The sequence below is a fragment of the Mya arenaria genome, chromosome 13 (assembly GCF_026914265.1).
Source record: "Mya arenaria isolate MELC-2E11 chromosome 13, ASM2691426v1".
Taxonomy (NCBI): domain Eukaryota; kingdom Metazoa; phylum Mollusca; class Bivalvia; order Myida; family Myidae; genus Mya; species Mya arenaria.
The window spans coordinates 24,434,583-24,446,259 of record NC_069134.1 but is presented as its reverse complement, the minus strand read 5'-3'; the positions used below and the strand labels follow the sequence as shown (position 1 = coordinate 24,446,259).

The following is an 11,677-nucleotide window of genomic DNA, read 5'->3' as shown; positions in this document are numbered from 1 at the left end:
GTGGACAAATTGACAATTTAAGGTATGCATGAAAAATATCAATCATTTGTTTCCGGTTCGAGTAAAGAAATTCCTACCCGTGTTTGGCAAGTTTGTCAAATCATGGGCAAATCAACGATTTGGCGTTGAATGGCTTTTCGCGGCGTTTGGTAAGTTTAGGCAAACCATTAGCGGGTCAAGGATTTGACTTTAGATGACTTTTTGCGGCGTTTGGAACGTTTAGTAAAATCATTGGCGGGTCAAGGATTTGGCTATAGAGGACTTTTCACTGTGTTTGGCAAGTTTGGTCAAATCATTGGCGGGTCAATGATTTGACTTTAGATGACTTTTTGCGGCGTTTGGAAAGTTTAGTAAAATCATTGGCGGATCAACGATTTGGCTTTGGAGGGCATTTCGCGGCGTTTGGCAAGTTTAGTCAAACCATGGGCGGGTCAAGGATTTGGCTATAGAGGACTTTTCACTGTGTTTGGCAAGTTTAGTCAAATCATTGGCGGATTAAGGATTTGGCCTCGCAAAGAATATGTTGGCTATATTTAGTCTAAAATGGTACATTTGTGTGTAAATTATTTCTCCAGTGAGGTTTATATGGTTTATGGCCAAGAGAAAGACTTAACACTCATAGTACGTGTTGCCAATATCTCTGTTGAATTTTGAAAATGGAAACAAAGATACGTATTTTTTCAAATTGTAATTAATAAGTGTGGTACTTAAAAGGAAGACATGTGTATGTCATGGATTTTAATTCATATTACACTAGATCAAAAGCTGTAAAAAGTTATGTTAAAGAAAACATTTCTTTATTTTATAGGCAAATAATGGAATGTATTGCCAGCTTATATAAAAAAGATCTCAAATCTACTTCAAAAATAAAGAACAAGAATCATAGTATTGATGTATTGTCATTATACCCTCATTGTCAAAAGGTTACATTATAGAAACAACATGTGGTTTAATACATTTTGTCGTGACTAATACATTCAGATATTATTTGCATTATTTAAACGATTATGGCAAGTGTATAACTATCAATGGTCTACAATTTTTCATAATATGAAATGTTCTATGTACAAAATAATTTTTATTCATGGTCCTTCTCATCAATCTTTAAGTAAAGTAATTCCAAACAACAACTGATATATTTCAAAGTAGTGTTGTATAATGGATCACGTCGACGATGTGTTAGGTTACACCAGCGGATAGATGGCAAAACTAGCGATGCCGCACATATTTCCTTTGTTGCGGGCCATCCAGATGTATCCCTCTTGGCCCCAGGCTTTGCCCCACGAGTTCTTCACGAGCCAGTAGTCACTGCTTGACGAGCCGTACCCCACCACTAACACCCCGTGATTCAACTTTGAGGGTGAGCATGTTGGGTCGGTAAATACACCTGGAATATAAAATATAAAAAAGATATTGTTTATGAATATATAAACTAAGGGCCTCGCTAGCTTCCACAATGCAAAATTCGTTTGACCTAAACAAACATGTTTAAAATATCATTTTTTTGATTTAGTTGTGAGTTTTGATATTTAGCATATCTATATATATAAGACATATATCCGTTGCAACATGTGTAGCTGTAATAAGGAGATGAGCAAATTCTATAAACGAAATTTTTATCATATTTCCAATAAAAACATTTGCATTTCTCCGGAAATGTCTTTGTACAAATGAATTTGTTTTTGTGTCAACATAACCATTACTGCCTAATCAACAATGCCTTGGGGCTTTGTGGGGATTGCAGATACATTAAGAAATTATATATGCATTTTGTTTGCAACCAGGAAATGAACTTAATACATTATTTTTCATTGTTTTAATGTATGTCTTTCTCATTTAAAATATATCACCAAGAAACCGCGCGACATTGTTGATAAGGTAGTCTAGAGCATTTTGACAATAAAACACAGACATAGTTATACTGTAAGAATAACACGTATGCCACCCTATACCACCGTATATAACAAACATTTCAAGGATTCGATACTCCTCGGCCATTTTTCATCGAAAACAACCTCTGATGTACGCCGGTACAACCTAGAAGTAGTTCAGAAAAAAATGAATGATATTATTAGTTAAATGTGTTTTAACGAGTATTTGTATACATGTATATAAGTTAAAATTGATTGCCAGTGAAGTGTATTATTGAAAACAAAATGAAGATTCCAACGAATTAAGTCATTAAGTTTAACGTTTAAATTAAAATTACTACGCGATTTACTTGCAGCGTAAACTGTTAAGATTTCTGACATCGTTAACGGTCCATATACATCCGAGTTTGTTTTCGATAGAAAATGGCCGAGGAGTTCCGAAAGGGAATATTTGTCATACAGATCGTTGCTGTAGGTAGCCATGTATGGTGTAAACACATAAACATGGCTCATGATTACACACATGTGTGTACATTAGTGTTGGGAATCGGTTGCAATTTTACTATCGATGATTGGTTTCACTCAAGTAACCGATTATCGATAGTACAATCCGTTTTTAAAATACTAGATAGTACCTGAGTTGTAGTTTTATTCATGTACAGTATAAAACTCTTAATCATTATATGCATATACCTTATGTCTATGATTGAAGTTATTAAGGGTTGTTGTATAAAAATAGTTCTTTTCTTGCTCATTGTGGCTTTCATCAGCCATTTTGTTAAAGATGACATCTGAGCACTTACTAATATATTTTTTTTTTATTTTTTATTTTTTTTTCGATAATCGATTATAACTAAATACTATCGATTGTCGCCAATTTCAGACCCAACCAATCTATTTTCGATTATAATCGATCATCGGAACATCACTAGTGTACATTCCAATGTCATGCATTTCAACATGAGTACAAGTACACATATATATTGAAGTTACAATAACATTTACATAACATTATTTGATTATAGAAAACCTTAATTTCTTAGTAATATAAACCAACCATCAGCTCCATTTTCAAAATATGCTTAGTCTTACCCCCGGAATAGTGCTGGAAAGATGAAGTGACGTGTATAGCGACAGACACCGGGCCCACGGATGCCACAGCCGCCTGAAGCGAGGACTCGCTACCCGTTGGGACAGTAGTGCTTCCCGTTACAGTAGCTTTAACCTTAGATTTTATGAATTGGCAGGACAAATCCTGAAATATGAAGTCAGAGAATGATTATTCTAGACCAATTGTAATGCAATAGTGTTACAAAACAGGCATTTCGAACAGCACGATACTTGGCTCTATATTTAAGACTTTGTTTAACGTTGGACGACAATCATCTAACCGCTAAGTGTCAGGAAGATAGAACGAAATTGAAACTGAAATGAACTGTAGTGAGAAGGAAATGAACCAGAGCTTGCCGCATTGTCACAGGTCCGGAAGGCATTAATCACAGGAAACACATTAATTTCCGTGACCTCTTTGTGTGGCAGGAATAAAATAGTTTCAGCATTGTTAATTTCCACATAGTTTCTCTGTACTTACGACACGACCTATACACGTACAATTAGTCTCATGACTTTTTTTGTCATGTACAGTTCTTACTACATTGCAATTGTTATTATTATTAATATATGGTCATATATCATTCGAAACAACAGTAACCTAAATGGCTATCCCACTATTTAGACGTTAGTTCTTTGTGTCAGTTAACTCCACCAAATTGAAATTTTTTTTGCAAAAAACAAACAAACAACATTGTCCAAACAAACGTATATACTCCACACTCCTTTGGCAATGGTCCAAATTCCACCCGCAGTTATTTCTTCTATGACTACGCTTCTTCTTTTAGTAATGTTCCCCATTCGAAGACGGGAGCCTATTTAGTTTATTGATACATGTACATTTATCACAAAACCTACATTTACAGCCAATGAAATTGGAGATATTATTGTATTACTGTAATCATTAAGTACAAGGCTTAATCATTACGAATTTAACTTCCGCGGGTGTTTAAAGGTCCGCCCACTGCCGCTCGTCCGATACACAATCCTTGCGTCAGGTTTTGCGTTGACAATGTTTCAGCCAATGAGGTCATATTCTAAGTCAGTTAGATATAATGAATTAAAATCTTAATTATTAAGAAGGGCTCGTTCTCTACGCTCGCTCTGACCGTTTTTAATGATTAAGATTTTGATTCTTGTCATCGAACTATTTCTTTTCTCAGATCGGTTTAGTATAGCGTGTTCCTGGCAGGGACCAACAACATATTTGATGAACTGATTTCTTACCCGTCCCCGATATGGATAGTCTGATTCGCCCTCAATACCGCCAGCATGTTTAATGTAGTCAAACGCCAAGTTCATAAGGCCGCCATTGCATCCTTTGTTACTATGGGAGCAGTCAACAAGTTGCTGTTCGCTCAGAGATACCAATGTTCACGTCTTCTTGTAGTTTTGTCCTTCAGGGACCCCGTCTGTAGAAAATCAACCATTGTAACAACCATTAACAATATTGCCAATGTAAGTGGCGTTACACTAATATTCCATTATATGTATTCGCACAATGCATTCAAACTTTCGTACCTAAAGCATATATAATAGACGTGAACATTTTCATATGATTTTATATAATTTACCCAAAATATTACTAAGCTATAATCATTGTAAGTTATGTTATGCTGAATACCTTTAATACGCTACTGTTTTAAGTGGTTAGATGCAATCAAGAAATATTGATTACTTACAGAACTGAATGCCCAACAGGAACCGCAACTCCCCTGAAAAAGAAAGTATGAACTACAAATCTTGTAATAGTAAGAACCTTGCGTAGATTCACAAAACAGAAAACAAAGCTATCGTTGTCTGCCGTTTAGATGCAAAGCAGTTTCTTTTTATCTATTAAGTAAAATGTGCTTTAAGCGAAATTCAAGAACAATTTCGTCCATATTTTTAACAGTCATAGATGGTGTGGATGTACTATATACTGATATTGATTATTGTTGTTTAGTCCCTACCTTAGTGCCCGATAAACGGCCCCAACCATAATGTCCGGTAAATGGCCTCATCCATAGTGTATGTTGCCCCACCCATAGTGTCTTGCAATAGGCCATCCGAAAGTGCCCTGTAAATGGCCCCTCCCATAGTGCTTGATAAATGGCCCCTCCCATAGCGCCCTGTGAATGGCACCTCCCATAATGCCCTGTAAATGGCCCCACCCATAGCCCTGTGAATGGCTCCGCCCATAGTGCCAGGTAAATGACTCCACCCATAGTGCCAGGTAAATTGCCCCATCCATAGTGTACGGTAAAAGGCCCCAGTAACAGTGCCAGGTAAATGGCCCCTACAATAGTGCCCGGAAAATGGCCCCACTCATAAAGCCAGGTAAATGGCCCCACTCATAGTGCCAGGTAAATGGCCCCACTCATAGTGCCAGGTAAATGGCCCCACTCATAGTGCCAGGCAAATGGCACCACTTAAAGTGCAAGGTAAATGGCCCCACTCATAGTACCAGGTAAATGGCCCCGACTCATAGTGCCAGGTAAATGACCCCACCCATAGTGCCAGGTAAATGGCGCCACTCATAGTGCCAAGTAAATGGCCCCACTCATATTGCCCGGTAAATGGCCCCACTCATAGTGGTAAATGGCCCCACTCATAGTGCCAGTTAAATGACCCCACTCATAGTGCCAGTTAAATGGACCCATTCATAGGCCAGGTAAATGGCCCCACTCATAGTGTCCGGTAAATGGCCCCATTCATAGTGTCAGGTAAATGACCCCACTCATAGGGCCGGTAAATGGCCCAACTCATAGTGTCAGGTAAATGGCCCACTCATAGTGCCAGGTTAATGGCCCCACTCATATGCCCGGTAAATGGCCCCACTCATAGTGCCAGGTAAATGACCCGACTCATAGTGCCAGGTAAATGGCCCCACTCACAGTGCCAGGTAAATGAAACCCACTCATAGTGCCAGGTAAATGGACCCACTCATAGTGCCAGGTAAATGGCCCCACTCATAGTGCCAAGTAAATGGTCCAGAGCATAGTGCTAGGTAAATGGCCCCCTCATAGTGCCAAGTAAATATTCCAGAGCATAGTGCTAGGAAAATGACCGTACCCATAGCGCCCGGTAAATGGCTCCACCCATAGTGCCTGGTAAATTGCCCCACCAATACTGCCAGGTCAATGGCCCCACTCATAGTGCCAGGTAAATGGCCCCGCCCATAGTGCCTGGTAAATTGCCCCACCAGTACTGCAAGGTAAATGGTCCCAACCATAGTTCCAGGAAAATGGCTCCACCCATAGTGCCAGGTAAATAGCCCCACTAATAGTGCTAGGAAAATGGCCCCACCTATAGCGCCCGGTAAATGATCCCACCCAAAGTGCCAGGTAAATGGCCACACTCATAGTGCCTGGTAAATGGCCACACCCATAGTGCTAGGTAAATGGCCACACTCATAGTGCCAGGAAAATGGCCCCACTCATAGTGCCAGGTAAATGGCCCCACTCATTGAGCTAGGAAAACTGCCCAAACCATAATGCCAGGTAAATGGCCCCAGCCATTGAGCTAGGAAAACTGCCCAAACCATAATGCCAGGTAAATGGCCCCAGCCATTGAGCTAGGAAAATGGCCCAAACCATAATGCCAGGTAAAAGGCCAGGTAACGCGAATATAAGAACATCTAATGGATGTTTAGATAAACTGCAAAATGCATTGACCATCTGATGGCATCTTGGCAGAAAAAAGAGAGCACATGGTCTAGTAGATTTGACCTACTAACGTACACAATTGCTATATGCAATCGAACACAGATATAATTCCTGCGGCAACTGTTTAGTGAATCTCCTCATTATATTATATCATATTAAATATACGTAGACGTTGCAAACGGCTTGTGCGTACATGTGCAGATAAAATAAGTACGGACTATTGTAGAATACTCAAAATGTAGCTGAATGTGTTACCTGGTTTTTAACCGGCGTTACGTATCCCTTCTTACGCCAATCAACAGCTGGAGCGGCGATAAAATTATCCGGCGGGAGGAAGGTGGATTCATTTCCGGTGTTGACGTAATCAGGAAGAGGGCTTGCATAGAGCGTTAGCCACTCTTCAGAAGTCTAAAAAATACAGAAATATCTTCTTTCGTCATTTGTCTTGTTTATTGTTTTGGCCACTATTTAGACTTTATGTGCTACATATACATGGGCAAAAAGAAAGATAATGTATAGGAAATGTGACATTGTGACAAAGTCGAACCATATAAAAGGAACGGTTAGAAGAGAAAAACACAAACTAAAAAAAGAAGCTCAACAACTATCAGGGTTTGGATAAAAGCGGCGACTTCAGGAACTCAACGTTAGAGGGGGCGTAATTTAGGGGGGCATAACCTTTTGACTTGCGACTCTCCCTCAGATCAAAAATTCATTTACCCCCCCCCCCCCCCCCCCCGGATCCGCTAGTGGACAAGTTTTATAAGATTGCTCGGGGATAAATTATCGTAGGAGGTGTCATAAAAATGTGCAAACGCCATAAATGACACCATGCCAAGGTGAAAAGACTATAACCATGTGGTTGATGTTGACAGATCTTGTTTTATTAAAGGACCTCGGTCATTTTCTCTATGAATTTACCTATCATAAAGATGAAAACTGAACTCATAAACTTTCACAAATCATGTTTTATTTCCAAGTCTTAAATAAACAAAGTATATTTTTTACATGATTTAAAAACATATTTTAAAAAAGGAACTATTTCACAAAAGTCCTGCCGTACGACATTTTCGCCCCATACTATTCCCCATAGACGACGAAAAGGGGTAAGATTACATCAACTACATACCGTTTGAATTAATATGTTTTCCAAATGTTCTAGAACGTTGTTTTAACTCTTGGAATGTGATTTCGACCAAATGTAATTAATATCCACACGGACATTATAATATTTTTAAGTTGCCTGACTTTCGTTTCAACATAGTTTCATCTTTGTTGGCACCCCATAAACTTGGATGTTTAATGCCCGTGAGCGTTGGGTTGTCCCCGGCCCTGACCCCAGAGGAAATATTGTAATAAACAGACATGGTAGAGAATTTGTTCATGTCAACCAAGACTCATTTATTTGTTATGTACAACGATATTATACAGACAGCTAACACTTCATTGTTATAAAACATAATTTTCATGGCGACCGGGAAGAATTTAGTTGAAGACAGAGATTTCAAAACATATTGTGAAGCAATGTTAATGAGAATATGAAATAGATCAACATAAAGAAGTAATCAGATAAACGGATTCGCCTCGGATAACAACATTTCCCTCATGTTTTCAATATGTACTCGTCACACTGGAAGCCATGCAATATTTATATAATGTAATACCGGTTACGCACGATAAGTTTTATTGCTATTCATTTCGAAACTTAACCCTCATCTTATTTTTGTTTGCTATAGCCTATGATACGTACACCCTTAACATCATCATATCCATGTTCTATAGCCAAGGATACGTACACCCTTAACATCATCATATCCATGTTCTAATTAACTGGACAACTAAAGTTCTACGCATGCTGCACATACCATATCTGAGAACTGGTTGACGTCCATGAAATATGAAGACATTCCCACAGCGTAAAAGAAGTTGTGAGCGGCGATAAGTTTAGCGTTCTTTTCAAATATCGCCCGCCTTCTGGTCTCCTCGGCAGGGGAGCTGTAGTTTTTACCTGAATGGTACAAGGAACATTTCCACAATGTTTACAACAAAATACCTAACCGTATACGTTTTGCTCAACATTTTGACAGTATTTTACATATGTTTATGGGTGTTTCTCTCCATGTTTCTTGCTTATGATACACTCTGTTCACGTTCTATAGTGTTAGGCATCGATTTTCTTCATTCCAACTGAAACGGGAACAAATTGCTTGTAACAATGATAAACATTTTATGTTCAAATAAGAGCTCTATTCTTAATATTTATTTTAAAATGTAATAAAATGCTGTCTTCTGCCGAAAGGAGCTTGTCGCGTGATTGACAATTTAACTATTTTAGGCTCGTGGATTAACAAAATTCTGTTCAGTTGAGTATTATAAGAGTAAAGTAAGCACACTGACGCCTTTCGAACAAAAGCTTCAAACATCGTTGCCGGCATAAAATATGAGTGAGTCCCGTTGATGTTCTCAGATAAGAGTTGATAAGGTAACTATTTTCCTTGATTTTTAAACAATAAATCCTTTTATCATTGTTAATCATCTTAACGAATCGTATATTATCTTCCTGTTAAGTTTTAAGGTTTCGGACAATAACCCCCGTACACATGTATTTTAAAGATTCAAAAACTGTATGAAATGCTTTTTTTATGCATTTGAAGGTGATAAACAAAGTATAATGATATACCATGCGTGTTTTTGAAGCTTTCGAACGAATATTCTTCTGGCTTGCTCCTGAAGTTTGATTCAATTGCTTGTGTCATTTCAGTCCAAGGAGCCGCAAGGGTCACTGCTGACGTCACTAACAACAACGCCGGGACAATCATGGCTGATGATCAAGGTCTGCAAAACAAAATCAAAGCGATTAAAGCGTTGAAAGGCCGTCGGTCTGCTAAGTTTTGTGAGTATAGTAATGTAGTTGTAAAACAAATAAACATAAGCAAATAAAGACAGAATATGCACGCTTTTTATTCTTTAACAAATACTTTTTAGTTTTTCATCTGAAACCCAATTAAATCAAAACCATGGAGTATCAGTCACTTGAAATACTCATTCAATATGTGGAATTTCATTTCGAAAAATACATTGCAAATATGACTGAGTCGTATTTAATTTTCTACCAGGTTATGACCGCTAAACCAAATGCACCCAACAAAATGCATTGAACATGTTAATTAAGTTCTTAATGTTCAATGACAGAATTCTTGCGCAAAATTCGTCTGGATCGAATAACCCACATACTATTTATTCCCTGTACGTATTGATGCATCTCAATATTTCCCTATGTCACTCGTGGGAAAAATGAACGGATCAATGATAAATATGAATATGTAAGACTCTCGGCTGAAATAACGGAGTCAAACAGAGAATTTTTCACAAACTTTCCGTTCCATTCGGCATTTCATGACGAAACTAGCAAATTGTAGCAGGTCGAAAGCCTGACGACGCTTTAAGCGCTTTGCTTTTAATTGTAAAAAGTGTACTATATGCATTGAGTACTGGGAAACGTTGTTGGAATGTACTTATACAAGTTAATGATTTGATGCGATACAGTCGCATAACCAATTATTCTGTGTGTAAGTAAGAGCCGATTAAGGCTATTTTAAACATAGAAAATATACTAATGTATGTATTACAATCACCATAAAAACTGATAATAGAATAAAACGTAATGTTTTAATTTTATTTAAAACATTTTGGTTTGATATTTTACGCCAAATGAGCATTTAATTGCATCCTCAATCCGGTCAATGTTTTTTTTTGGGTTTTAACGAGTTCTCCGGGTAAATTTCTGGGGAATAAACTTGTCCCAATCCGATTACCCAGCTTCTTTTTTTACCGATGGTAACTTTTTCTTCGGCCGCGGCCAAAATGTAAACACGCACACGCACGCGCACGCGCACGCGCACGCGCACGCGCACGCACACACACACACACACACACACACTCTCTTACTTAAAAGTTTTAACCTTTAAAAATGCTTTTAAAGTGACACTCTTGTTTAAAATCAATACATACACATTTATTACAAACATAAATTTGTGGTGATAAATCTTTAACTTCTAACTAAATAATGCATTTATGGAAAACATTAGTTACTAATAACAAGATTGTAACCGTGAATTTAATGGCTAAAAATCCAAACATATTAAATGATTGGTGAATGCTTAAATATTTACAGTGATCTACTATCGTCTCATAAGGTAGAAATATCGTGTTTTCTGCACATTTCTTTCGACTTAAAATCGGTATTCTTCAGAAGAACCATTGTTTTCTACAGTTATTCATCCTTTCTGGTATATTTTAACAATTATATTAACTGTGGTAAAATTTATTTGTGAGTAATAGAGCATCTTTAACAAATGAACGAATTATGTTTAAAGAAAAGTTACCTGAATAAGATTATATTACCAGTTGAAACATACCAGTTGCAAAAAGACTTGGTTTAATGTAACAGATACGCCCGTACAAGTAAAACAAAAATATGATCAATGTAAGGCAATTTTCAGCATCACTGACATTGTGATAACTCTATACATATATACACAACTACTGAATATCATACAAATAATCATTCGGCCTACCAGTACTGTAGCGTTCCTTGCCTAATCACAAGTGCTGGGGAAGAGATGGAGAAGAGAATGCGGAAGAAAAACCTCTCATTGTTTTGGATTTACAATTTAAACTTCCCTGTGTCGATATTCATGTTTCATGTTTTGAACGCTTTAAAACCATAAGGAGTTTCACATAATGTTTCGTTCAGCTTGATCATTGCGATAGCTAACCGCCCTCGGCTCAAATTCCCCTGCACAAACCAGCATCCGTGAGCTCATTGAGAAACTTAGACTGAGTTTTCAACGAGTTCAATTTGCTGTTTTTCACATACAGCAATTTAATAATACTAAACGTTATTTCAAAAGAAGATCTTCCGAAAATTAGTAAACATGAGCGCTGTTGGTGTTCGAAATTATGGTCTCGTTAATATAGGTGGACAATCTCAATGGTAGCCTCTAGGTTACTCAAAGCTTTGCCTTGTTTTAAATCAAATCGAAATAG

The 11,677-nt window shown here is 37.7% G+C and overlaps 1 pseudogene; it reads right to left on the bottom strand.

Annotated features, from left to right (window-relative positions):
- Nucleotides 1–723: 723 nt before the first annotated feature.
- On the bottom strand, nt 724–11,340 carry LOC128214491 (procathepsin L-like; annotated as a pseudogene).
- Between the last annotated feature and the right edge of the window lie 337 nt (nt 11,341–11,677).